The sequence below is a fragment of the Protopterus annectens genome, chromosome 1.part1 (genome assembly GCF_019279795.1).
Source record: "Protopterus annectens isolate FY-2018-M chromosome 1.part1, PAN1.0, whole genome shotgun sequence".
Lineage (NCBI taxonomy): Eukaryota > Metazoa > Chordata > Ceratodontiformes > Protopteridae > Protopterus > Protopterus annectens.
In genome coordinates this window covers 1,603,085,456-1,603,112,123 of record NC_056726.1, presented here as the reverse complement: position 1 = coordinate 1,603,112,123, position 26,668 = coordinate 1,603,085,456, and the positions used below count along the sequence as shown (strand labels likewise).

Sequence of the window (26,668 nt, the reverse complement as noted above, 5' to 3'; positions counted from 1 at the left end):
GAACTGTTCTGCTACTCTCTGAGGCTACAAGTACCTCATTCCTTCAGACTAATGCTTGCCTACCTATCTACTCTACTGTTACTTAACATCTTATCTTGTGCAGACTAGGTTTTGAACTATTCATTTATAATACTACTACTTCTCTGTCCCTGCACTCAAACCTTGATATTTTCTCTGCACTATATGCTAATCCTAGGCTTGATGAAACTTAATAATCTGTTTCTTTCTTTTGCCTTGACTATTTCTCATTGGGGAATATCTGAAAATTAAACCTCTCAGCTGCATAATTCAGACGGCTATTTTTCAAATGCATTTTATTTTATAACCACTGCTTCACTATCTTGTTATGAACCTTTACTTTCTTTAACTAAGTCTGAAAGAAAAGAAATATATATGCTGAGCAAAAATACTTTACCAGCTCTTGAATTATTTCCATATGTTCCCATCTCCCCCATTTTAATCATTATTATCCCACATGGTTTCCCTCCTTCACCTATTCTTTTAGGCATAAGCCAGTTCTCTGTTCCTCTTCTTACCCTCTATGCTACTGTTCCTTCTGTATTTTACTGTGTTGAGCTCTCTTTATCAACTCGTTCCATTCTTGGGCACAACATCCGGTTTCCTACTGCCAGTTCTTTGCATTTCTTGAAAGTCTGCATTTTTTTTTACTTATCTTCTTGCAAATGCTTTGAAACCTATAAATTCTCCAGCTTTTTCTCCGTCTCTGTTTACTATTTCTATAAGACAGGCTGCATGCTGCTTTAACCTAGAGTAACCCCATCCACTATTACTATACAATGTTAATTACACCTTAACTGTGTTGCATTCTCATGGATGTGCAAATCCTAGTTTCTCAGCATTCATCCTGAGTGAACTCCTTTGCTGTGCTTTTTATTAAAATGTCAGCCTCTGAACTGATCAGCAGTTTACTTATATATGTGTGTGCACTGCAATGAATTAATATATATTACAAACTCTCTTTTGTCATAACCTAGAAACAAGCATTTTATACTTACCAAATCTGTTTCCAAACATGAAAATAAAAGACTGGATGAAAAGAAGCAATGGAGTACTGGATCCAAACATGCACACCTCTCTACACCACCTCAACTCCGGCCTGTTCATCCATATCTGACAAGAAAGCATGAGACGCCATCTTCACAGAGTTTGCTTTCTTAAAACAGAGGAGCCTTGCCTGTTTTATAGCCTCAGTTCCACTGCAATCACAATATATGAATCACTGGATCCTGTGTGTACATTCACCTGGGTCTTCTCAAGTTTGTCCAAAGCGTATCAGATTCAAACTTCTTCTTTTTAATGGATTATAAACAGGCATCTGAGGTGGTCTAAATTGCATCTGACAGGATTACCTACCTAAAATACCAGTTCTTATGCAATTAGATTGCACTGCGATCCTGAGAAGGAATACCACCTTCCACCTCTCATTTAAACATGGACACCTCCAGTGGCGTCTTGCTGGTATCTCTTCTTACATGCCTAGTTCTCTTAAGATAAACTATGATACTGTATGCGAGGGCAAATGTTATCATGATCTTTTCTTTCTCTCTGTCTCAAAGATAACATAACCCATCTATCACTTCAAAATGTCCAATCATAAAATACGTAGTGCAGAAAAGTATGTTAAGTATTTATGCTTGTAGCAGTTCTAGACTAGTTTTTCAGCAGTCTGAATATAGCACTGGCTCAGTCCGTTTAACAAAAAAAAAAAAAAAAAAAAAAAAAAAAAATATTCATGAAAGCTGGTATTGCTACACCCAAGCCCACTCACCATGTCCCTCAGCTACACATGGAAGATGTGCAGATTTATAAGGATCTCTTCCATGAAGTACCGCACTCCTTACAGTGGAAAGGACCAGTCCGTACCTATTCATTAAAAAGGCTGAGGTCTTGCATATGGGTTTCATATGTTCTGTGAAAAACATCTAGTAGCAATTATGGGTACCAAGGACAACAAACAAACCTGGTACCCAACAGCAAAGCAATCCCTATTTTCATAAAATGGCACTAGGAACTGTAAAATAAACTAGTCTTCCTAAGAGAGGTCTACAACTGCATAGGAAAAAAAAAAGGAATAAGTGTTCCTTTTATCCAAGATGTCTCTATCTTTCCTCCCTTCAATCAATTATTCTCTTCCCAGAAAGGCAATCCTTAGCATTCAGGTACTCCCCCCACCAAGCAACAAACAGCCAACAATCCTGATCTTACAACCTCCATTCTGTCACCTGCCACTGCCTCTCACACAGTTCTACCAAAATTAAGCTTAACCTTATCCTACATTCATTCCTGAAAAACCAGAACATACTAAATTTATTTTTCACTAAAAACTTGCCACAAACTTCACTTCCACTCTTCCCTTCTGCTTTCCTATTCAAAGTTGTACATCGCCCCCCCTCCTCCGACCCAGTGAGCACTGCTGTGAACTCTTTCAGTACATGGTCTGTAGCCCTTCATACCCGGAGCCACGTTTTAACATAACTAGGCAACATCCCAAGCCATAAAACATTTGACACAAAGCTGCCTTCCTCTCTGCTGTAACAACCCAACACAAGTACACCTACTGCAATTAACCCACAACCTGAAGTAAAGGTTGGGAGGGTGGCCTAATGGTTAAGGTGTTTGCCTTACAAACACAAGGTGCAGGGTTTGAGTCTTAATTGGCTAGGCTTAAAATGGCTCGCAAGGGCAGTTAGCCTAGTACTAACCTATGAACCTATAAAGTCAGAAAGTCAAATAGCATTTCCCACCCATATCTCATTTTTTTTCCTTAAAGTTATGACTAGGGATAATAAAACTTAGAAAAATGTATACTGAATTTCTTAAAAATGAAAATCAATAGGTATAGGACTTCAATTATTAACACAACCAAATGCACAGAAAGCCTTTTATCTAGGCATTATTAGAATTATGAAAAATAAAAGGAAAATATACAGACAGCCAAGCTCCTAGACTGCCCTTAAGATCCATGACCAGCCCCCCCTGATACAATGAAGCAAGCCAGTGGGGGGGGGGGGTGCTGGCAGACTCAGTGTGGACGTGGGGCACATTATGTCAGGCCAGAAAAAATGGCATCTGAAGGGACCAAAAAAATTAAAGGAAAATATTAGCGGTCATTTGGAATTCAAACCCAAGACCTTCAGCATTTCTTGCAAGTGTCAGTGCCCCCAGATTAACAAAACCCTCTGGGCAAACCGGTGTTGAGTTTTCACTTAAGAACTTTATCCTTTCAGATATGAAATTACCAACGTGGTGATTATGGTCAAGTTATAAACATGTGCACCAATAAATTATACCATTAAAAAAGAAAAGCATAAGAAATCATGACTCCGTCCAACAGTGCAAACTTTATTCCCTTAAGGGACAAAGCACCAGTGAATCCAATTTGTGCTACTGAAGTATCTGTGACTTATATTTGCATCAATACTCAATACTTTACATGTGTATACTGAAAATTAAGTATCACACTTTATCAGATGACGGGCAAATCATGTATATAATAGCACAAACTCAGTACTATAAATCATGTCTTTTTTTTACCTTTATTTAACTGCAATATGCAGCTAAAAGTATAGTTGAGGTAAAACTAATTCAAGAAATTATTTTATCTAAATGTTAGCATACACATGTAATGATAAATCGGGAACGGGACAGATTATATGGTAACATAATTACATTTATTTATCACTGAAGGGGACCCTAAACAAGCACAGGAGGCAGCCTAGTTACCAGAGACAATGTAACTGTGAGACCATTTGCAACAAATCAAATGTAACAGCGTGAGGGCAGCTCCTTGTTGCACTTGGGTGCAATATATGCAGTGGACATACAATGGGAGCAAGGGGAGATCTCAAGATAGTGAGTGAAGGGAACACTCGGTCATCCGGTTATGGCAGACTAGAGTGGACGTTTAAGGTTAGTCAAGTACAATGATGGCTATATCATGAGGGTGGGAGTATGCCCTTGTTAGGTGTGGTGCTACCTTGGAGGAAGTATACATAATCAAAGTGGGTGTGAAATGAAGCCCCCCAAACGTAAAACTACTACATTACAACCAGAGTTATAGAGTTATGCAAGGGCATAGTGTAACATGTCATAATATGGACATTTATGGACTGTTGTACTGAAGTCACCTGTTGTTTGAACTTGTGAGATTGTATGTATTATAAAACATTTTTCTGGTGGACTGCTGACTGTTGTTTTTATTTGTGGTTTTGAGGAGAAAAACTGTTTTGTAGGTTTACTGATTTTATTGATACTTCACTATTTCCCAATTTTTTTGTTTTACTATGAATGCATATATTTACATGTGAATCACACCTATTACACTTATAACTGCAGGGGCTGCAAGGTAATTTGTATCACCATATTTTCTTCATTTAGGCATGCCTGCCAGATACACATATGCTAATATGGTCATACAAGTGGGAATACATTTGGCGGACTACACCTCTTTAAGATATGAATGCATGGCAGATCAGATGCACTGGAGAAACACACTCAGTTTGGGCATAACAAAGAAACGCACTGTACGTTAGCCTCTATAACTAAGAAACCACATCATGGACTCCACTGTCTCTCATGTACATACTAGTATATTTACACAAAAATTATTCCAAATGCTTTGCTCCTTCTCCCTTTCACTGCATCTTCATTTTGCTCTCTCAAACATTTGCATTTTCATATTGCTGCTTCTCTAATATATCTATGGACCTTGTGTCCCTCTTGTAGGGATGACCTGGAATGGCCATTAAATACTACCAAGAGGAAACTTAACCAGGTCACTGGACAAGTCTCATTTTATTTTATGACAGCTAAAAGAGACAAACAACCATCTAAAATAATATCACCCCCCACCCAGTGCTGTACAGCCCTCCTGATGTTTACCCACACCTACCCAGTCCTCAGATCCATATATTGCTACACCCAGGTCTCACCTGTGTAACCTTTGCTGGGTGGGTTGCCCGACTTCTCAGGAAGTTGAACTTGACTGTAACAGACTTGTAGTCCTGGGGAACTGGGAATCCATCTTTGAGTTGTGTGAGGGAATCTGGGAGCCATCGTCCTTATGGCAGCCAGTGGGCAAGGTCCCTACTTTAGGGAAGACTACTACAGTGCCATGAGATATAATCACTGCCACCTCCTGTAATCTAAGAAAATGACTTGTGAGTCTCACAGTCTCTGTCAGACGTTGCACAGGCAGTGGGTTCCCCAAACCCTCCACCTTGAATGTTTTGTATACCACATCTGGAACAAATGCAAATATTTAAGGAGCATAAAAGAGCTAGGCAACGTTTGAGTGATAACACTGTCCAGGAAAAAATACCCTTTCACCTAAAATGCAGTAATTGTTTCCAGTGACAATGAGGGTGAACAGAGTTAATTTAGTAACTTGGGCCCTTACTGGTGAGGATGGGAGACAGAGGGGAAACATGTGATGGAGCAGTCCTTCATGGAGCACTGATGGTGCACAGAAGGAAGTGCCATGGCAGTAGGGGCAGGAAAAGAAGATGGAGGCATGTCTGCCCTACAGCTCAGGGTAAAGCATACAAGGCACTCCTTACAGCCTACCCAACCTGAAGTATGTGTATCATAATGCTGAGGAAAAATAAGGCCAAGAAAATAATCCTAAAGAGGCTCAATATGAAGCAATATGACATTGGGAGGGGAGGGATTATTATCCTGCATGCCGAGTTCACAATTTGTGCTCTCCATTCTAGGTCAAGTCTGGGAGGTAAGACAAACTATGTGGAAGTGATGTAATGCCCACCATAGCATGCATGCAGATGGGGAAGTAGCCAGAGGCCCGTACAAATAAAATGTACTAATGTTTACTGCCACTAAAAATACTATTTTAAAACAGATTTTGCTTTTTTTTTTTTTTACAACATATATGTACCAGGATTCAAGAAATTGCCAATGAAGAACACAAAAGTGTGTTATCAAATTTGCATAGATGTGAGGTGCCCTAATTATGCACCACCAAACCATACCAAATACCTGCTGTACGAGTACCCTGAACAGAACATACTAGAAAGAAAGTGACTGTTGTGCTCAGAATATTATTAGGCTATGCAAAGAACAAGCCTTATTACAAAGGACAATCAACAGGGTGTACTGAAGCTTACTGTTTGCTGGCCAAAAAAGTGCTCTACACTACCACAAGCAAAACGTGGACCACAAAGGTGCCTTCATTATTATATATAGTTCATAATGCTTAGGACAAGACTCAGAATAATTCCTCTCAATTGTTCAGACTTTAGAGTGACATCCCTAACTTTTTCTCAAACTTTACTCCATTCCTGTAATAGCTGGAAATTGTTTTTATAAATTCCAAGATAATAGTACCACAATCTAAACTGTATGTAATTTCAGCCTTTTCTTTAATCATCTTTTGCTTTGACTATAATTCTAGAGGCAAAAGTTGAGAGGAAAAATATTCTTTAAAGGATCGATTTATTTGTGAACAGTGTAAGTGAATTAGCTCAGAATCCTATCAGCCATAACTCAGGCCATAGAGACAAGAATAAATGCAGTACATATACATGTATATGTATTCACTTTATAATCTCGAATTTCAGTATCTCGAGTCTATAAAGCCGAACATTAACAATATCGAAACCCCAGAAGCGCGAAATTCAAAATCGCGACTTTTAAATACACCCTCCACCACACAAACAAACATACATACACCTTCCTCCCCACACTACAACAAACCAACAAAACACACACAAACACAACAACACAAAAACACACCTACCCTACACCCCCACTACTTATATATACTAACTCAGAGGTCGCACTAAAAAGACAAAGACACTAAACCCACCACTACATACTCTATATTCCCCTTGCACAAACACACCACATACGTACAAACACCACCATGCTCAACACTTACACACTCACACTCTTACCTACCTACCCTAACCTACACCGAAACCTTCCCAACACACTCGCATACACTCAAATCTCTACCCAAAACCCTTAAAAAAGTGCACTTACCTAAATCTCCACATATATCCACACAACGGCAGCCAAACCATATCCCACAGCACGCCGCACCATACAAACACAGCAAATCCCAGGTATCGTGCCACCACAACCGCGAATTCGACACTTCAAATTCGATCAAGTACAGCACAGTTTCGCTCAACTTTACTTTCGGCTTTCAAGATAGTGTGTGTGTGTATATATATATATATATATATATATATATATATATATATATATATATATATATATATATATATATATATATATATATACACATACATACATAAACAGCATTTTGTTTAGAAATTGAAGGAAACTGGAATACCTAGAGGGAGAAAAAACATGTAGAGACAAGGAGAATATGGAAATGCTATGAAAGAACAGTGACCAGAGGTCAAGACTGAGCCTTGGACCATGGAGCTGTAAGACAAAGATTTAAGCCACTATATGCCACTGATGTGTAAAAGAAAGTGAAAAAGAACCTCCAGCTCACCACAAAGGCCACTGTTATGCTTGTAAAGTCCGTAATGCTAAATACCACACAGGTGATCTGTGTCACACAACATGCCTGCGTAAGGTGGAATCTGCTGACATTGTACTGCCGCAGTGGCCAGATTGCCCCCCTCCAGCCTCGTTACAGAGGCCCACCCTCCCTCCAGCCCTCGTTACAGAGGCCCACCCCCCCTCAACTTCTAAACACAACAAATCATCAAAAAGCTAAAAATTATGGACAAGAGAGGCCCAAAACAAGGACAATTGTTAAATGCTACTCATTTTATAAACTTAGAAAGTTGCTAGAACAGGTTTTGTATTAGCATGTATTTTCTGAACATTTTGAAATCTAAAACTCAAATGTTTACCATTATTTAGAGACTTCAATCCTCAATAATTTGCCAAAAAAATTATGATGAACAGGCCAAAAATATGAGACAAAAATCTGGACAGTTTGAGAGGTATGGGCTCTTGTAGCTTTCCCAAACTCATCATCTCACTCTACGTTTCCACCCACCAGTGGTGGGTTTTGCTCGGATACCTAGTGTAGTCCTATCTGACGAAAGGCATGACCACAGATATAGGGAAGGTTTTTCAAAAAAAAAAAAAAAAAAAAAAAATCAAAATTTCTAAAATAAATGCCTACCACAGTATCATCATGGCTTTCATTTCCCTCTGGCATATTCACAGCTGCAACCAGCTTTTATAAAGACAACAGTTACATTTGTTGTAGATAAAGTATAAATGTGTCCATTTCCGGCCTGTTTGATTCACAATGCAAATCCAGAAGCTGTACCATTTGAACATATTCACCATTTCACCTACAGATTCAGGAGGAAAAATCTTTCATCCCAAATTACTGCAAAAAGCATGCTTGTGTTTAAAGCTGCGTAATGAAGTTGACCAAAGAGGCAGCAGCATGAGAAAAGCAAATTACAATGGCTTGTGTTGTGTGCCTTTTTTAAGATAGTAAGAGTTTTAACAATTTGCAGTGACAAACTGACAGTTCAGCTTCCTGTTGGATTTTAGTTTTACAATCAGTAAGTGCAGTCTGCCTACTAACACCATTCTGCTTTTGTGCACATTGATAGCACCAATAAAAAGCATAATTCTGTGAAGCACAACAGATGTTTGGAAAACGAGTACTTGGACAGGACAGACTCAAAACAAGGGCTACTTTAAGTGGAAGGATGCAAGCTGTTCCTAAAATGGTGTTTTACTGCTCTTGAAACAATCACATGGGAGTAACTTGACCTTATGTGTACTGGTCCTCTGAATATCTGTGGAAATATTAATTTAAAGTTAAGAACTGGCAGCTGTTTTCCTTCTTCAGAGCGTCACAGTAAATGTTCACTTTTTTGCAACTTTTGAATTAACTGCATTCTCTTTCAGAACTTGATATATGTTACTGAAATGTATGGAACTACACAAACAAAACACAGATCACACATTAAAAATACACTATGAAATAAAGGTACCACCAAAATCATACCATTATGATTTTGCCTTTGAACATGCAGTAACAAACTTGTTTCTCAGTATGAGCATGAAGTGAAAATCAGGAAGTTATCTACACTGAAGATTTACGGATAGTGATGCCACACGGCTATTGTCCTATGTGTAGGGTATAGGGCATTTTTCTGAACATATCCACATAGATTACATGAAAAGCTGGTAACAGTAGCATAATGCATTCAGAAGTAAGATGTTATTGTAGTTTTTCTGACAGCTGTAAAGACACACAACTCCAGCTATAACCCAAAGCAACACAGTGGCTTTACTTATTATTACTTATCTGGATGATGTGACACTGCTAGTTGGAGGATTTTGTGTTGGTAATGAGGAATGAGACTTTGCGGACAATCCTCTGCTCAACTCCAGCACTTTAGGATTACAAGGCCTGTTGAATTTACCATTTGTGACATTTTAAAGCCTATTCCAACTAGATTCTTAAAGGAAATTTTCTCAAGCACAAATCTGTTATGCATTCATCTCTGTCTGTAGCACCCTTGAGGAATTCAAGAAATAAAGCCAAAAACTGAAAATATTATTATAAGCACTCATCTTCACAAATGTTAGCACATGTAGCCTTAAGCTGCAGGTTGGTGAACTGAACACGAGAATTCGTACTATTTGCAGATGGCGAGTGTTTAATGTGACAAGGCCAGACACTTCCATGCCATAACCCACGCCTGACATCCCACACAACATATATACAAACCGTAAGGTGAGGATTATTCTTTGCAGAATAAACCAATTTCTATATTATACTGAAATCTTGCACCATTTTTGTGAGATAATGGCAGATGGAGGAGTATGCAGCACATTTTGTGGCCATTGAGTTAGCATCAGAGGGCACACACAGCTCAATTATACCAGGAGCTTGTCTACCACTGCTCAGACAGTGTGTGTCTGTGATATGTTAAAGGTATGATAAAACATACAAATGCAGAATACTGAACTGAGACATTGATCACCCACAGCCCATACCTTCCACTCTACAACCTAGTTTCTTTATTGCAAGCAATGGTCTCCTGCCTAGCATCGTTTTCTTTGTTCCCGAAACTTACACTTAACAGTGCAATGCAGATGCTTGCTAAGGCTGTAAAGCTTTGCATCTGTTTACAACAGGACAACAGCCATCTAAGAGTGGTAGGTGCAGAACATGTGCATCTTCTGCTCACACATACCCAGAATGGAGGAGGGAGGGGCACTCATGCCCCTTCCTCTAAAGAGAGGGGGTGGGACACCTGAAGATGACAAAAGGCAAAGGTGAGACAAAGCAGCCAAGATGAGACTAAAGCCTCAGACAGATGAACGTCTGAAAGTAGTAAATCATCTCTCAAATGTGTGTAAACTCATACAAGAAGGGAAAATGTTTGGTGGCAAGTCAAAGACTGCCCGTTTATTAGGAATGAGCCAGTACTGTTGCATGCAAAGGAAGAAACTTGGTCATAGTAACCTTACCAAAAAGGAAGGTGTGAATTATGAAGGAATATTGTGCTATTATAAGCCTGTACTAAGGCGAAACAGAAATCAAGCCTACAGTGTATAATAAAACTGAACCAAACTGCAGCATTTAGCTAAATTATTTAAGCATCCTAGCATTAAGACTAAACTAACAAAATAAATATTTTTCTGCATTCCTGAGTGAAGCAACTTTCTCATCTTACATTTATGATCACATAAAAGATAATATTCAACTTAAGCCTTCAGTCTACGTGCATTTCTTCGATTCCCCAAAGGTGTTACAGATGGAGATAAATGCATGACAGATTTGCGCTTGAGCAAAATGATTTAAAATGTCACACAGAGTGAATTCAACAGGCTGAATAATCCTAAAGCTTCCCTCAGTTGTCCCTGACTTTTCATGGACATCCTCAATTTTGATGAACATTTTATGTCCTTCCTAATCTCTCCTACAATTGGCAGTTTTTGGAAAAAAGGTAGTGGAATGTACCTTAATAATGAGACGAATCAGAGTTATGGACTTATTTTACTTCAGAAAATGAAGGCCAATTCACATTCTGTTATTCTGTTCACTTCACAAGTCAATAGTAATAATATTCAAAAAGTGTCCTTGACCGTTTCTGGATTTGTTCCTTAAGGGACTTACCAGATGGACATTCCCGATGAGGAAACAGCCCTATAGCCTACTTATTCCTGCCTGGGAATCCAGACTGGCCCTCCTTTCCTAGTGAAAGAGTAAGGTGGTAGGGACCAGGCTAGCTTGCTGGTGCTGGGGGTGTATGATAAATCCTCTCCCCTTGGAAGTACCCACACTCTCCTTAGCATCTGTTCCTAGCTCCACCATCGCTATCTCCTGAGGGGTATAGCATTTCCATATGCTGAGTTACCCGTTGGCTTCCTGGTGCTAATGCACCATGACAGCACAGGTTTGGCAGACTCAAAGTGCACCAGGTAATACCTTGTGCTCCCACTAAATGCCCCCCCCCCCGGATTTGTAGACTGGCATCATCCGTTCACTCTAATTCTCCCTGGTCAGTTCCTACAAGCCATAGCCCAAACAGCTATCCCAGCTCAGGCCACCTGTCAGGGCTTTATCTCTATCACCATCTCATGAACCTGGAGAAAGTTTTGACAATCACATATCTGCGGTAACTCTTAAGGGCACTGTTGCAGTGGTTCTTCTTTCTTTTATTTAGTGATGTTTTTAAATCAAATCACTGTTGTTCTTTGTTATTTAAAGAAGTTATCAATTTTGTTATTCAAGATTTTTAATGATGCATCAATAAAGTTGCAAATAAAAAATATTAGGAAAGTCATCATTACGAACAACCTCAGAAAAGCAAGAGTTGCAAAGGCAGCTAAGGGATGGTATTACCATGACAAAACGACTTATGTCAGAGGTAATAGAGTGAAATGAAACAGCTCAGGAACGAGCTACAGATAATGAAACAGTCTATATGTGAACAGCAGGGGGCAATTCAATTACTGAAAGAACCGAGCCATAAAGCAGAAAATTTTAACGAGAAATTACATGAAATAAGTGTGATCTGAAGAATGAATCTGTTGATCACAACTTGAAGTCGGTTGTGAATGAGCTAAGGACAGAACCTGCCAAAAGTCTTGTAGATATTTTAATGGTAAAGCATCATTCATCACCCAAAGATATAGGCGCTTTCAATTTATTTACAGGGCCCCGCTATAGATATTACTCTGCAGCTCAGAAAAGTCAATGCAGGATCGACAGGACATACTATTCAACTGCTCTTTTGTCAGTAACAGAACACCTTAAAGCAGGGCTTTGCTTCCTAACAGGATTACTACAGATTAACGCTAGACGTACCTACAGATTACTACAGATTAACGCTAGACGTACCTACAGATTACTACAGATTAACGCCAGACATACCTACAGATTACTACAGATTAACGCTAGACATACCTACAGATTAATGCTAGACATACCTACAGATTAACGCTAGATGTACCTACAGATTACACGCTAGACGTACCTAAAAAAAGCAGGAAAATACTTATGATTTGTCACTTACCCCACACTGAACTCAGAAATGTTTAGGACAGCAGATACACACAATAATGAACTTTTCAAAAGTGACCTATCAGTCAACCTTAAAAACAGGACACATTCTAAGGCTGCTTAAAAGAGAACAAACTATAACAAAGACACTAGGAAGAAACTGTACAAAGAACTTCTGCAACTTCACGACTACCACAAAAGTAGTTACTGATCATGAACAGATGGCTAATGTGGCATAAACGACATTATACTCTTAATAAAGGAATGTCCAAAGTTGACTGAAAACAGCAAAGATTTTAGACAGCCTTAAAATCGCAACTAACCTCAGGAGTGTCAAGGGAAGACACAAAAAGATCTGATGGGAGGATATTACACAAAGGCAAAGGACGAGATGCAACAAGATTAAACCTGGAGCATCTAAATTAAAAAATGTTAGGGTTTTTTAATTTCTTTTCGATTTACTAACTTCATTGTTTTGCTCAAAATGGTCCTTTTCTTCTGTGTTAAATGGAAGACAAATGTGCATCATGCAAAAGGACTACAATGTTTGTAGTGCAATGCTGTAATAATCAATAAAGTTCCCTTGTTCAAAGAAAAAAAATACTGTCAAGTAATTGATAAAATGTCTCTTTTACATTACTCCCAAGTCTACCACCCTGGATATCCACCATAAGGAAACAAAAACAACAGATCGTTTGTCAACAGCAATCAGAGGGGTATATGCTAACCAGTCAATGTTTATAGTAAGGAAGTGCATTTCTAGAGATGGTTTAAGACACCAGTGATCACAGTACTACCACCATAAACAAATGTAGAAACAGACCATCTGACTTATCACATCCTGGCTCTAGCATATTATGGAAACATGAAGTGCATTGTGGGGACAAGAAAATAAGATACAGAACAATGTCAGTACGGCAATCCCCATCAAGGTTTCTTAGGAATAACTAAACTGGGGGACTACAGAGGTGTTAACACTGCACAAAACACCTACATATATAAATATTTTTTTTTCCTTTAAGACAATTTTACTAACAACCTTATGGTCTTGTCTAAAGTGTACATCTGACTTGCATAAAACAGAGATATAAAAGAAAAAAGCCAGGAGGGGAGTGACTACAACAAGCAGGCTTGTTTTGGACACCAGCTAACAGTGATGAGGCAATATTTTACTTAAAGAAGGCCTGTTTATTATACATTACTACAGAACTACATGCCAAAGGAATACAACTTTTTTTTTTTCAGCCCAAGCTCCAAACTCCGTCTTCAGAACTATCTACAATAAACCATTAATGACAACCTTTAATATTAAACAGCCTGTAGGAATAACATAAAAGGCATTCCCTATGCCGTTCACTTACTAGTTTGCTAAAGTAGTTAGGTAGTCATGCCTTTAATAAAACAATCACATCACCACTAAATTACTCAACAAGAAAGCAGACTTGTAGTGGGATACACCAACAAGACTTCTGAAAGTATCAATGTTTTTGAGCTTAACCACAAGCCACACTTCTGCCCAAGTACTGGTTACATCTCCATACTAAGAAATTGAATAAAGTTTTGTAAAATGAGAAAAAATTGTCATTTTCCTTGAGGTTTTAGCCAGTTTGTTTCATATTTCTCCTTGAGCTAGCATTTGTTTGCCATAACATATTTTAAACATTTAAAGTTACTTTGCAAACATTGAATAATCACTATAAGCAGACATCTACAAAATGTGCATATATTTTTGCCACACATATTCCAAATTCCAGTAGAAATATTGACATTCAGCTTATATCATGACACCTAAAGTTAAACAGGCATGTCTCGTTAAATTTTTTTGTCATCTTCTAGGTAAAAAAATCTATCAATATACATGTGTCTAGGTTTATTGCCATGCACGGCCACATGTGTAAATCCTGCATCAAAAGTCATCCAAGTAAGATTTTAGGAATGAACATCTCGAGTTAAATTACACCTTCCAACAGGACCTTTACTGTCCTTCCCAAAGGCCCAGGTTTACAAAATGGTGAATGTTTGCACTCCTTTGCTGATTTTTATCAAAAATGCTTCTATTTCAAACTGCAGGTTCTTGTTAGCACAAGCCAAGAAAGTGTGAAAGAATGAAAGATTCTGCCCCAATTTATGAACTAAACATCTTTGATATTTTATTTACATTTTGTTGACCATGTTAGCCTCTCTAGGCCTGTTGCCTATTTTCAAAGGAGACTAGAGGTGATATTCATACTGACTAGGGAGAATCTGGCCAGGACAATAGAACAATTTACTGTTTCGTTAGATACTGTTAAAGGGTTGCTGCTTACTGGAAGGAAAGCCAAGATGGCAGAAAATTAAAGTAATAGAGAAATCCTGATTGATAACCGCATGCAGAAGAAAACATTGAATCTTTACAGCTTGCAGAGATAGTAGTGACTATGCTATGCTGTGTGAGTGAGGCTTCAATGACAGTACTTTGACAACCTTGATGAATGAACAGAAATCTTCAGATGGCAGTGTTTTATCCAGGGAAAAAATTATGGAATGGTCTAATTCCGTGTTGGAAGGAATTGTCACTTCTTTGATCTCCTTGATAAATAAACAGGAACCTGCTTATGACAGTGCTTTATTCTCTGAAAAGGTTATGGATGGAATGGTGCAGTTCTGTTTTGGAAGGAAGCCAGAAGCAAGAGGCTGCTTTTCACTTGCTGACTTTGTGACTGGAAAAGAAGGAGGTACAGTAAGGAGAAAGTACAGTTGTGTACATTTACCGTAAATGTAGATGTTCAAGTGTATTCACTGTTGCAGTCATTACATTTGGGTAATCTGCTGGCAGGTTGCCCTCAGTCGGCCTGAATATCAAAGTCTTGCGTCCTGCGTCGGTTGCTGTCTCCTCTTCCATGACGTCAGGTTGTCAGGGGTATAAAACATGCAGCCAACGTCATTTTCTTCAGTTTTTCTTGCCCCAGATGTCAGGTGCCCCCCAAATGGGGAGCAAAAAAAAAAATTATATATATATATATATATATATATATATATATATATATATATATATGCAATTGTAATAATTGTAATAACATAAACTTGACCTTCATCTAAAAGCAAATACACCACAAAGGCTGTAGAATATAGTGAAGGAAAGAGAAGTTCTAGAAAAAAGGGGGATGGCGGGTGGGTAAGCCGGACTGCAACAGTGAATACACTCGAACATCTACATTTATGGTATGTGTACACAACTGTACTATGTACTTCATGTTTCACTGTTTCAGTCATTACATTTGGGTAGAATCCCAAAGCTATGGATGGGAGGCTGGAACTAAATAGCATTGGGAGTGGCTATAAGGCCCTGCAGAACTGCAGTGGCAAAGCCTGCCCTGGACTTAGAGAAGAGAGGCAAATGATAATGCTTTGTAAAAGTATGAACAGAGCTCCAAGTAGCAGTTTCTAGAATGTCTTTGGTTGGCACCCCTCTGAGCAAAACTGCTGAGGTAGCTGCAGCCCTGGTGGAATGTGACCGGATTCCCTTGGGCACCGGTTTACCATGATGCAAGTAGCAGAAACGAATGCAGTGGCTTATCCACTTTGAAATAATCTGCTTTGAAATAGCCTTCCCCTCTGATCCTGCAGCGAATGCCACCAGTAGCTGCTCAGACTTTATTAGAGATTTGGTCCTGTTTAAGTAAAATCTTAGTTGTCTGTGTACGTCCAAGGAATGCAGAATCCGCTCTCCCTTGTTCTGCGGATTTGGGTAAAAAGTTGGCAGGTGAAAAGCTTGGTTAAGAGCCACACTGGATACCACCTTAGGCATAAAGGAAGGATTAGTTTTGAGGAACACCCTATCTGGGTACAATGTAATAAAAGGCTCCACAGCCATGAGGGCCTGTAGTTCTGAAACCCTTCTTGCTGAAGTGATTGCTAGAAGGAAAGCCGTTTTCCAAGATAAAAACTTTATATCTGCAGTAGCTGCTGGTTCAAATTGAGGCAGGGTGAGCTTTTCCAACACAAAATTGAGGTCCCATGCAGGAGATGGTGATCTTCTGGGAGGCCTTACATTTTTGGCCCCTCTAAGATACTGTTTTAGCAGAGGATGAGAAAAGATTTGAGGCTCTGTGTTGTAATGAGCCGAGATGGCAGAGGCATGGATTTTTATTGATAAAAAAGATAGGCCCTTGTCAAGCATCTCAGTCAAGTATTGTAAAATCTGAGGAATATTTGGCTTTGCTGTGTCCATTCCTTGTGCTTGGTTCCAAGCACAGAATCTCTTCCATTTATCAGCATAAGATTTTCTAGTACAAGGCCTTCTGGCTTCCAAAATGACATCCATCACACATTTACTGAGAGGTGTTTGAATAATTACATGATCAGCCATGCTGCCAGGTTCAGAGTTTGGAGCCAATTGTGCAGAATTTGACTGCTCTGCTGAGACAATAGATGAGGTATTTGAGGCAAGTACCAATGAGGGAGTTGAGACGTATTACTTAGAACTGGGTACCAGTGCTGGCGAGGCCAGTCCGGGGCAATTAGGATCATTTTTGGTTTTTCCTGTCTGACCTTTAGTAAGACCTTGGGAAGAAGAGGCAGAGGAGGAAAGGCGTAGACTGATAGGTTTTTCCAACTGAAGGATAGGGCATCCACTTTCCATGTTTGTCTGTGATAAGTCCTTGTGCAGAATATGTCCAGTTGATCATTTTGGGAAAGGCAAATAGATCTATGTCCGGACTCCCCCATTTCTCTGTTACCATGCTGAAGACTTGTGGATCCAGTTTCCACTCATGAGGGTCCATAAGATTTCTGCTTAGGCCATCTGCCAGAGTATTTTGTTTTCCTGGCAGGAATTGAGCTTGAAGATGTACTTGGTAAGTCAAGGCTGTGTCCCACAATGCCATGGCTAGTCTGCAAAGAGGGTAGGAATGTGTACCCCCCTGCTTGTTTATGTACCACATAACCGTGGTGTTGTCCATCTTTATCAGTAGTTGTCCTGGATGAAGTAAGTCCTTGAAGGCAGTCAGGGCATTCTGAACAGCTAACACCTCTTTCTGGTTGATATCCAGATGCATATGCCCTGAATGCATCTCCCCGCCAGGTGGGCCCCCCAAGCATAGTCTGATGCATCTGTAGTTAGGGTTTGGCTGGCAGGATGTAGAGTGAAAGACTGTCCCATGTTCTGGTGACACGTCTCTGCCCACCAAAGAAACTCCTGTTGTGGGCAGGGAATCAGAGGAATCATTGTTTCTAGACTGTGACAATGTTGACTCCATAAACTTTTTAGATACCACAGTAGTTTCCTCATATGCAGTCTTGCATATGGAATTAGTAGAATGCAGGATGCCATGAACCCCACAGCCTGCAGAATTTGTCTTGCAGATAAATGGGTTTTTGTTGCCATCTGTTTGAAGTAAATAGTCAGTTGCCTTTGCTTGTCTGGCGTAAGGTAAGCCATCTGGGCAGTTGTATTCAAGCTTGCACCCAGGAATGTAATCTTTTGAGAGGGTACCAGTTGTGATTTCTTTTCATTTATTGTGTACCCTTTATTGTGTACCCTAGGCATGTTAGAAGCTTTTTTACAAACACCAGATGTTGAAGAAGAATGTCCTTGTTTTCTGCTTGAATGAGACAGTCGCCCAAGTAAGGATAGATTTGTATGCTTCTTTGTCTGCAAAATGCAATTACTGGTGCCAGGCACTTTGTAAAGACCCTGGGTGCAGTAGATAAGCCAAAGGGCAGTGCAGACAATTGGTAGTGCATAAAACCAGCCTTGAAGCCGAGATATCTTCTGCACGATTCTCTTATTGGGATATGCAGGTATGCCTCTTTTAAGTCTAGAGTCACTAATCAAGCATTCTTGCACAGCATGGGCATAAGCTGTTACAAAGTCAGCATTTTGAATTTTGGGATGTCCAAGAATGTGTTCAAAAATCGGTAAATCCAGTATTGGGCGCCAGGCATCGTCTTTTCTGGGTACCAGGAACAGTCTTGAATAAAACCCTTGCCCTTTTTCCTGTTCTGGTACTGGTTGAATAGCCCCCATATCCATGAGGGACGTAACTTGTTTCTGTGCCTCTGTCCATTGATTTTGTGGCAGATCTGGCCAACCGTTTGGAGTTGGCAAGGTATGGAAATGAAACCTGTATCCCTGGGATACTATGTTTAATACCCATTTGTCCTGGGTTATTAACTGCCAATTTTGAGCATGAAGTGCTAATTTTCCCCCTAAGGAGGCTGCCAAAAGATAAGTGCTTGGTGATGGCAGAGGAAAGTCACGGAGACTGTTTACTGTAGGATTGTGCTTTGTTGCCTCCAGATTTGGAGGTAGAGGCACCCCATAGCTTTGACCTGCAATAACCCTGTGATTGGTATCTAGAGCCTTTTGAACGCCTGTATTTCCCCCATGAGACTCTGTCGGACACAGGAAAGGACCAATTTTTTTGTAGGCCAGTGTCTACTGAATCTGGGTGGCTGTACTTGTAAGAAATCTTTTACAGTTTGCATAGATTTAGCTTTGTCTTCAATTTTCTTTGAAGCCTCTTCTGCCTTATACGAAACAGAGTATCATGCTGTAAAGGTGCATCCAACAATTTAGCTTTAACATGATCAGGCAGATTTTGCTCCTTGAGCCAGGCATGCCTTCTAATCACAGATCCAGTAACTGCGGCCCTGCAAGAGGCCTCCAAGGAATCAAAACCACATTGCAAAGTATGCTTTCCAACCTGTTCTGCTGCATGCACTAATTCCTCTAATTCTTTATTTTCCACACATTCAGAAATCGCCATCATTTTCTGTTTCAATAATCCCATAACATGCTGTTGATATTTAAGCATATGAAACTGGCAGTTTAAGGCCCTAATTGCCAAGGTTGCAGACGTATAAACCTTCTTTCCCCATCTATCCAGCACCCTGGAATCTCTATCAGAGGGGGTAGGATTCTTAGCTTTTGAGGCCTTTACACATTTGGGACCCTGTGAGACAGTTTCAGGGTCAGCAGCAGGATTTTTGAATAAAAATTTGTGGGAGTCAGGAACCCTGAAATATCTGTCTGGCTTACTAGGAGCCGGAGGTAGAGAATCAGGAGCCATACTTGATTCTGAAAACACATCATCAACAATGTCTAATACAGGAGGTGTAGCCAAAGGCCTATGCTGAGGAAGAAGAAGGAAATCCCTAAGCCTCTTTTTTTCTCTGAGAAATCCTGACTCTCCCAATGAAAATGTTCCCTTAAAGTATGCAAGGTTTCTCCAAAAGAATAATCTTCAGGAGGAGATGCAGATGGGATGGATTCCTCTGCATCTGAATCCTCACAGAGTGGTATAGAAAATTCCTGATCAGAAGAGGAATCAGAAGAAATAGAAACCTGGGGGGGGCCCTGATCAAGGTAATTAAGTCTTCAGCCATTTTCATCTGTTTTTTAGGCATACAGGCCTAAGCGCGTGGCTCATGCGTCGTTTTTTTTAGCCTTAGAAGTTGCTTTTGTCTTTGTTTTTGAAGCTGGCGTCAGTTTTATATAGAAATGTTGAGCTCTGAAAACACCCTCAGAAGCCGGTGCCTGCTCAGCGGCTCCGGACCCATCAGAGAGAGAGACATCCACAGGTACAATACTCTGAGAATCTCGCAGCATGCTGGACTCTACATGGGTCGTGGTAGAGGCCTGCGACTCAAAAGTAGCGGGTATCAGGGGCTACGAAAGCACCTCACTGAGTACCAGCGAACCAGCGAATGGCTTAGGAGAAGCTTCGTCGGTTTTGGACCTCGACGGTCTGTCTCTGTCCTTTTCTTTGCGTTTTTTGTGAACTCCGGTAGTCGGATTGCTATCCGATGACATTTCAGGGTAATTAAATCTGTTTCCAAAATATTTTGAAGCAAAGATATACAGACGTTTAATAGTGCTTTGGTTAAATCTAGCACAAAACCGACAGCAAGGCACGTTATGATCTGGGCCTAGGCAAGGAATACAGTACAAATGAAAATCCTTATGAGGTATTTGCTTCCCACAAGTAATGCAATTATTAACTTTTACTGACTTCGGTAAGTTGCAAGAAAGTTTCCCCAATGGGGTACTTACTTGGCTTTAACTGAAGACTTTGGTTCTGAAACTCGAATGCGAAAATTTCAGGAGTCGGCCGACCGGCACTTGCAAACTGCTTCTGCTTCAGGCACCGCGTGACAAGAAAGACTGAAGAAAATGGCATCGGCTGCATGTTTTATGCCCCTGACGACCTGACGTCATGGAAGAGGAGACAGCAACTGACGCAGGACCCAAGACTTTAATATTCAGGCCGACTAGAGGGCAACCTGCCAGCAGATTACCCAAATGTAATGACTGCAACAGTGAAACACGAAGAACATAGAGTAAGATTCTGCTGAAACTCTTAGAGAATGTTGCACCCAGTCATCCTGCTCAGAGGACTTATTCTGTAATGGCAGCAGAGAGGAAACAGGTGGAGCAATTCAAGACAGTAAAAAAAGATCCAGGTTTAAGTTTACAAACAAAATGAGACAGTTCTTTAAACAAACACTTTGCTTGAGCCAATTTTATGGAACCCTTAAGTTTTAGGGCTCTTGAAATACATGATTCTGGCTGCATTGTAAAGATTTTACAGCATGGCTTTACTTAGGGACATTCTTGTTTAACTAATCTTTTAGATTTCTTAAAGCTAACACACTGTATCTTGACTTTGCCAAAGCTTTTGAATATATTCTTTATGGTGCTATTTTTAGGGTTATGGCTGATCTTGAAATCAATTATTACATAAGTGGTTAGGTTGACGGTTGGAGAAATCAGTTCTTACATAAGTGGTTAGGTTGACAGCTGGTTAAGATGCTGGAAGTTTACAGTGAAGTCAAGAGTTAATTCTTAGAATCAAAAAGCATTCTCAAAGGAGTCTCTCAGGGTTCAGTAACTGCACCCATTTTTGTTTGGTATCTTTAAAACACATTTCCCAGAATCATATACAATCTAGGTTGGTAAAGTTTGCAGATGATATGAAGGCATACCTTTCAACCTCTAAATGCAAGAAATCAAGGCAAAGCAAAAAATAATGGAGGACAACTTAGGGCCCTAAAAAGGACAACTTTTAAATATTTCTCTTAGAAACTTATAAAGTTGCCAGAACAAGTTTTGTATTAACATGTATTTTCTGAAAGGTATGAAGTCTAAAATGCAAATGTTTGCCATTATTTAGGGATTTTAATCCTCAATAATTTTCCCGAAAAAAAAAAAAAAAAATTTTTATGAAGAACAGGCCAAAATATGACACAAAAATCTTGATATTTGAAAGGTATGTGTAAAGGCTGGGGGTATCATCTCAAACCTAACAGACCAACAGAGATTGTAGGCTTATTTAAATTTTCCTGTGCAATGGCAGAACTTATCAGTGGTGTTAGTTAATGAATTAATGCCCTGTTATGCATTCCAGAAAGCCTTATATACCCATATGCCTTAGGACAGCCAAATATTCTCTCTGGGATAGAATCTATAAATGACTTGGGCATTATTGTAAATGATAAAATAAAATGCGATGAGCATATTTCTATATGCTTAGAAGGTGCTGTAGCATCTTGAAAAACATCAGGTTATGTTTCTCTAGCCATTAGCCATAGTTCTTCCTCCCTTATACTTACCAGAAGTATGATCTAGAACTGATTACTGTGAATCATTTTGTGTCTACTGCTCTATACAGATTGTTGGACCATGTTCAAAGATCTGCCAACAGACTGATGTCAGGGTTTGGGAATCTACACTATAAATGAGGATTGAAGAAATTAAATGTTTTTTTTTCTGTTGGGTATAGGCTGATAAGAGAAGACCTAATCTTGTTGTTTAGGTGCAAAAATGAGGAGCATCTTTGTTCAACTTCTTGAAAATACTGTTCTCCAACAAGAAATAGTGGTCTTCTAAATGACTTGCCAAAATTTAGATCGTAATATGTGTCTATTTTTTCACATTAGGGCAGGCTGTTGGGGAACAATCTATTAGGGCAGGCTGTTGTGGAACAATCTGCCTATGCACATTAGATCATCGAACAGCATGACTGCCTTCAAAAAACTTTATAGACAAGTGGTTTGGTCCAGAGGCATCTGAACCAGGGCTTACATAGGACCAGTCCTGGGACCCCTCCTGTTCGGTATATACTTCTCAGAGGTACAGGCAAGCACAGGAGGACTACGGCTGACCAAGTTCATAGACGACTTGCAAACTGGGGGCCATAACTGACTCTCCGGCTGATACAGACATCCTCCAGAAGGGTCTCACTGAGACGGATACCTGGTGTCAAAATCATGGCCTCAAGCTAAATGCCAAAAAGTGCATAGTCATGCCCTTTGGAAAAAACAAAGTACCCGTAAACTACCACATATGTGGTAGTCCCCTAAATACAGAAAATGTAATAAGGGATATGGGGACCCAAGTAAATAGTAATCTCTCCTTTGATAATCATATTGCCAAGGTGGTTAGAAAATCCTTCTATGTGGCCCACCTAATCACAAAAGGGTTCGCATCTAGAACAAAAGAGGTTATTGTGCCCCTCTACTCGTCAGATGCATCATAGAGTACAACGCCCCATTTGGGATGTACCTTACAAGACACCTGCAACAGCTGGAAAGACCACAGAAGTACCTCACCAAGAGGATCACTGGCCTCAAACAGATGCCCTATGCAGCCCGAATGAAGAAACTCCAGCTGTACTCTGTTGCATGCCGCTTACTCAGAGGTGATCTCTGCCTGACATACAAGGCCATGTCCAACCCAGAATTGATGGACATGCTCCACCTAAAAAAAAAAAAAAAAAAAAAAAAAAACAAATCCCCAACAGCCACACGCTCTAGGGATCTAAACCTCACCATAATGATAAATAGGACGTGCTGGAGGGATATATTCCTGTCCCAGAGACTCCCCATGCTTTATATATAAAAAAATCTATACATAGGTTTACTATTGAATACCCAAAGTCACTGCTGTCGATGGGCAGTTTTCCAACAGGCAGAAAGCCGACTCAAAATACATAAGACTACACTACAGCAAATTTAATTTAATAATAGTTTAGTACTAGGCTAACTACCCTTGTGGGCCATTTCAAGCCTAGCCAATTACCCCATGTGAGAATCAAACCATGCACCTTGTGTTCATAAGGTAAACACCTTAATCATTATGCCATCCTCCCACCCTAAAGATATTCACACATACGTCATAGGTTAGTACTAAGCCAACTGCCCTTGCGAGCCATTGTAAGCCTAGCCAATTATCCCTTGTGAGACTCAAACCCTGCACCTTGTGTTTGTAAGGCAAACACCTTAACCATTAGGCCACCCTAGTTCAAGTATCGGAGTTCTGCATTGTGCATAGAGGTCGCAGTTCAGTGAGGAACAGGGAATTAGCTCATTTCCTCACTGCAGTGAAATCTTGGAGTTGGTATATATACAGAATAAGTTGCAGGGGGCATAGGGGGGTGCAAGGGGGCTTGCCCCCCTGCAAAATAGTAAAATACATATACTGTTGACTATGGAATGTCACGGTATGTGAAGGTGCATAACATGGGTGATTGACTTCACCTCCTGCTATTTCAAATACATCAAACTGCAGGTGTAGATGTATTCAGTTTCGACCTGTCCGGAATTTTGTTGTTCCGGATTCAGGATTTCAGGTCTATCATGTGACCAGTCGACCCATGCAGTTTCCAGGTTTCACCTCCTGCTATTTCAAATACATCAAAACTACAGGTGTAGATGTATTCAGTTTCGACCTGTCCGGAATTTTGCTGTTCCGGATTCAGGATTTCGGGTCTACCATGTGACCAGTCGACCCATGCAGTTTCCAGGTTTCAATAGAAAACTATACATATCTACACACATATATACACACACACACACACACACACACACACACACACACACACACACACACACACAGACTTTTCCAATTGTTGGAAAGATTTTAGCTTTTGGTTGACAAGAAAAGGTTTTCCTTTAGAATGACTATATGTTGGCTACCCCAAACAAACTATGAAAACAGTGACAGTGCAGTTTCATAAATTAATGTGGTGACTAAAAAAGAAACTGAAGCATTTTTCACATAACTATGTTCAAGTGCCGAGACTGTTGAAGAAAAAAAGGACGACATACACTTATGGACTGTGGGTAATGAAGAGTGAACTTTTCGCAAAGGAAAACAAGCTGCATCACATACTTTGTTTAATTATGATGGATGGCAAAAAGAGGCCTGTAAGATACGCCAGACTGCTGAAATGTGTTATTTTGTGGAAGTGGAACACAGTTTAGTAGCAAATGTCACAAACAAAGCAACAGTGTGGTGAACCAATGCACTTTAAAAACAGTAAGCTGAACTGTACAAAATGCATGAAAGGGCCTTTTTGATTTGACTGTGATAGAGAGGTAAAGAGGAAGAGAAAAGGTAATATTGACTGTAATAAAGTTAATTACAGATGATTTTCAAAACAGCGTCAGAAGATGGATATATCCAGGGGATGAATGAAATGAAACTGAACAGAAATGACACTGAGGAAGTTAAGGAGAACAAACTGAGGATGGTATCAAAACAGAATTATTAACAGAAGAAAATGAAAACACAGGAAAAGAAAGATGGTGAAGAAGAACTTGACCAAAACACAAAAAGTGTCAAAAAGAAATACAATAATATACAAAGAAAGGTGGAGGTAACGAAAAATACAAAGGAAAGGCTGAATTCTCAACATTACCTTTCAATGTAAACAGTATAAAGAATGAGGTATGGCACTTTACAGTTTATGAATGGTATGGAAATAAACAAGACATCAGTTTATTAGAAATGATATTTCAGAAGAGTATAATGATTATAGTTTCAAAATTTGTGGGTAAAAGTGGTATAAGCATGAAAAAGAAAGAACGATCTGGGACTTTTCTATTATTAAATAATAAATAAATAAATAGATTTATTACTAATAATGCTGATGTCTGCCAACAGTAATTCCAGGGAGAATGACAGTAACCGATTGCCATCCAAGGCAAAGGGTGATAAGACTGGGGTATTTTATGTATACACAAGAATAAAAGGAAACTAAAGATGTTTTATGAGACAATAAAAGTATGCTATGCCAAACATGAATATAGAAATTTGGGGGAATTTTAACCATGACGTCAAAAAAAGGAAAGGAAAGGAATGGGATTGTAAAAAACGTAGAGAAATAAGGAAGGGATGGCTTAAGTAACGGGGAGAGAAAGGAGAAAATTTACAAGCATAAACAGATTTTAATCACTTTTTTTATGGAAAGCAAGAAGTTAATCAGTGTATAAAAAAAGCTGTTTTTGGACCATTTGAAATGGATTATGAGTAAATCAAATTATTAAAGAAGAGAAATTAATTAAAAAATTACACAGGAATATGCAGTACATTCAATGTAATGACAGCGGAAGGAATTCACATAAACGTCTTTTATGAAAAGCTGGACAGAATGATGGAAAGCTTATATAGAAAAGGATAAATTACCTCATTTAAGGACAAAGAAGGACTGGAATTAAAGTGAGATGAAATTTATAAGGATAAGATCCAGGATCCAGAATCATGAAAGTACACTCTAGTGAAGTGTTACTTAGCTCAAACCTCCTTCCTTACTATTACAAAGGATGAATTCTAGATATGCTAATAAGATAAATATTTGCTAAAAGAAAAAAATGAATTTGCAGCCATTGGCTAGGCTTAAACTGCTCCACTAGAGTAGTTAGTCTAGTACTAATCTATTAACTATTAAAATGGTGAAGCCAGACGAAAGTAGATAAGGTAGGTAAGGTACACTAAAAGGAAGCAGTATAAAGAATTTATAAACAATGAATTATGATTAAATAAAAAAGAAATGAATTAAGAATAAATAAAAATACACAAAGCAGAATGCCAAAAGATAAGAAAGCAGAAAAAAGATGAAGTTGAACGAAATGAATACAGTGATGGGAATGCAAAGAATGTACCTGAAGAAGACATAGCGCATCCATGAGTGGGGAGAACAAATGCCGTAGTTAAAGGGATGCTTTGTTACAAAGTATGGAGGACACAATTTATAAAGCATTAGATGAGCATTTTTTCAGAACAATATACAGTTCTGATATACCTTTTCTGTATATTTTCTTTTTCTCATCTTTTAGCCTTGTCCCCTTTAACAAATATTCAGCAACTGCAGAAATAATTTCATCCACATATCTCAT

General features: G+C 39.3%; 1 protein-coding gene across 4 annotated transcripts in view; it reads right to left on the bottom strand.

Annotated features, from left to right (window-relative positions):
- The window catches only part of INPP5B (inositol polyphosphate-5-phosphatase B), a 2,334,801-nt gene that overhangs the window by 1,456,284 nt on the left and 851,849 nt on the right, over positions 1 to 26,668 (bottom strand). The gene's annotated exons all lie outside the window — the stretch shown is intronic.